This window comes from Protobothrops mucrosquamatus, unplaced genomic scaffold (assembly GCF_001527695.2).
Source record: "Protobothrops mucrosquamatus isolate PMUCROS unplaced genomic scaffold, P.Mucros_1.0 scaffold_224, whole genome shotgun sequence".
NCBI classification, from domain to species: domain Eukaryota; kingdom Metazoa; phylum Chordata; class Lepidosauria; order Squamata; family Viperidae; genus Protobothrops; species Protobothrops mucrosquamatus.
This window is the reverse complement of record NW_015386300.1, coordinates 765,357-768,289: the sequence shown is the minus strand read 5'-3', so window position 1 is coordinate 768,289 and position 2,933 is coordinate 765,357. Positions and strand designations below refer to the sequence as shown.

General features: G+C 40.0%; 1 protein-coding gene across 1 annotated transcript in view; it reads left to right on the top strand.

The window, feature by feature from the left end:
• SLC39A8 (solute carrier family 39 member 8) overlaps positions 1–2,933 on the top strand; it is a 25,062-nt gene that overhangs the window by 10,281 nt on the left and 11,848 nt on the right. The gene's annotated exons all lie outside the window — the stretch shown is intronic.

Below are 2,933 nucleotides of genomic sequence, written 5' to 3'. Positions count from 1 at the left end.
GATAAAACGCCCCCCTGGTCACGGCCGCCAACTGGTCATCCAGTGTCAGCCGCGAATCCAGGAGGACACCCAGATTGCGCACCCTATCCGAGGGGGCCAAAGTTTCGCCCCCTATAGTCAGCGATGGAACCAGCTGACTATGCCGAGGCGCCGGTAGCCACAGCCACTCGGTCTTGGAAGGGTTGAGCCTGAGTCTGTTGCTCCCCATCCAGACCCTCACGGCCATCTAGTTTAGTTAGCAGATTATTTTTCTTTCTAGTTATGTATTTCTGTCAATGTTTCTACACCTATAATGGCATAATGTTGGCCACCAATCTTCACTACTAACTGGTATTGCATGATAATTTTAAATATATACTAAGACAGGGCTTTTCAACCTTTTCACCCATTGTACCACTTTTAGGATATGGCAACATCTGAGTACCACCAGTCGCCTAGCAAGGTGTCAAAAACATGACCCCCCCAAAAGGAAAAAAGTGATAAAGTACAGGTAGTCCTCGACTTACAACAGTTCGCTTAGTGACTGCTTGAAGTTACAATGGCACTGAAAAAAGTGCCCCCCAAGCCACAGCCAAGCAAGACACCTGCCTGCCCACCCGGAGGCGCTCTTCCTCCTGTCTGAGGTTTCCATTGTTGTGAGCATTTCTGTTGAGGATTGGCAGTGGGGGGGGGGTGGGAGGGTGTTTGGTTTTTATTCCCCCCGTCTGCTGGGTGGTTGCAGCAGGTTTTGGTCACTTCACATGACCCTGGGACACTGTGACCGTCATAAATATGAATCAGTTGCCAAGCATCTGAATGTAAATCACAAGACCCTGGAGATGCTGCAACATTTCAGCTGATCGGCGCTTCTTCTGGGCTCAGAAGCACCAGGATCAGTGCTGCTTTCCAGCTGATTGGTGCTTCTTCAGGTCTCAGCAGAAGCACCAGGATCAGCGCCGAGCTCCAGCTGGAGACTGACACTGATCCTGGCGCTTCCGATGAGCCCTGACAGCCCTGGAGCTCCAGCCATCTCTCGCTCAGGCTTGTGCGATGCTGCCACCGGTTCAACTCATTCCCCTCCCCCACTACCACTTTTCTAGGATGGTCGCGTACCACCTGCCAGGTGCCAATGTACCACAGGTTGTACCCATACCACTGGTTGAAAAGCCCTGTACTAAGATAAGTATCATAATTAAATATAATATTGTGATAATAACAAAATATTGCTGTATCCCATTGTCAAATATCATTGGCTTGTGATTCTAATACACTTAAGAGTAAGCCTTGTATCTTCTTAGCAGATATTATTAGAAAGGCATTGTTGCAAAAATTTTTAAACTTAAACACTAATTGCATAAAACCTGGCATAGTGCAGGAATTTTGCTTGAATTTAGAAGGACCTTGATGGTCTTAGTTAGCAAACTAGAATATTGATAACTAGAAATAGTGCCTCCCACATGTAGTGATGTCAATAGATTATATCTCTTTGAAGGAAGACTGGTGAGCAAGGACTTTTGCAGATAAACCAAATCATAGAGGACAAAAAAATGAGGGCTTTACGTTAAGACAAATAGAGAAATGTTATCAAAAGAATCTCAGAAAGAAAGGCAATTTACAGAAATAGACTCTAAACTTGACTATAAGAAACAATAGCTTGAATATGACATTTGAAAATACCAAAGCACTCCATGGGTATTTTTTGAAAGGTATTGAAGGAAAATTGGACAGCACTATTCAGATTGTTACATTAAAAAAGGAAACAGAAGCAATGTTTTTTTTTAGTCTTAAGAAGAACGCTATGCACCAAAGTTATCAAGGCAAAATCAGAAAAGACAAGTAGTAAATTCCATTTGAGCCAAGGTAAGGATAAGACAGTTGAGTATATAGTAACTGGATGTAGCAAAATAACCCAGACTGATTACAAAAATGGTTATGATTGAATTGAGAAGATATTACACTAGCATGTATGTTTAAAACTATGGATTCACAATCAATATGCATCACTGGAATCATCAAATCACAGATAAAAATCACCGAACGTGACAAAGTAAAAATGTTATGGCATTTTAAATTCATACCAAATTATGCCTAAAATATAACACACCAGACAGCATTGTTATTGAAAAGAACAATGGTTTATTAACATAGCCATTCCAGGAGATGGTAATTTTGAAGACAAGGAAGTGGAAAAGATTTCAAAGATTTGTAAATAGAGATTGCAGAAGTTTGGAAGATATCAGTTGTGGTACAATTGTTATTGAGACAGTGGGTGCAATATCTCTGGTCAACATCAGCTCTGACATATTTTTGGAACTGGAATATAGTAATGCAGGATAAAGAAGGTTGCCATTTTGCCCTTTGCCAAAGAAATCAGAATATTCTGAAGTAGCTGTTAGATAAACACAAATTCATCTCAGTACAAACTATGTAACAAAGTCTTGTCTAGTTTGACCTTCAACATCTAGGATTTTAATCAAAGTAGCTTCTGGTTAAGGCAAAAGACAAGGAAAATATAAGGGTGTAGAGCAGGGGTATTCAACCTTGGCTCTTTTATGACTCGTGGACTTCAACTCCAGAATTCTGGGAGTTGAAGTCCACAAGTCATAAAAGAGCCAAGGTTGACTACCCCTGGTGTAGAGTATGGTTTATGAGGGAAAAAGAGTTGAAATCAGAAATACTTGAAATTTACCATATTTATAACTATTGTAAATAAGCCAGAATACAACAAAGGGGTTGTTAGAAACTACATATTCATCTTTAATGTTTTTAGTGGTACCGGTACTTCTTTTTCTTTTTTTAAAATAGTGTCTTTAAATAACAAAGCAATGGACAGTTTGACACTCAGAAATTAAAAAAGATCTCCAAAATCCTTTCCCTTGTTGTTAAAAACAACGTATTTTGTTTTTAAGGTTAATTCTTCAACAATGATATATTGAGCACTAACTGTACAATTT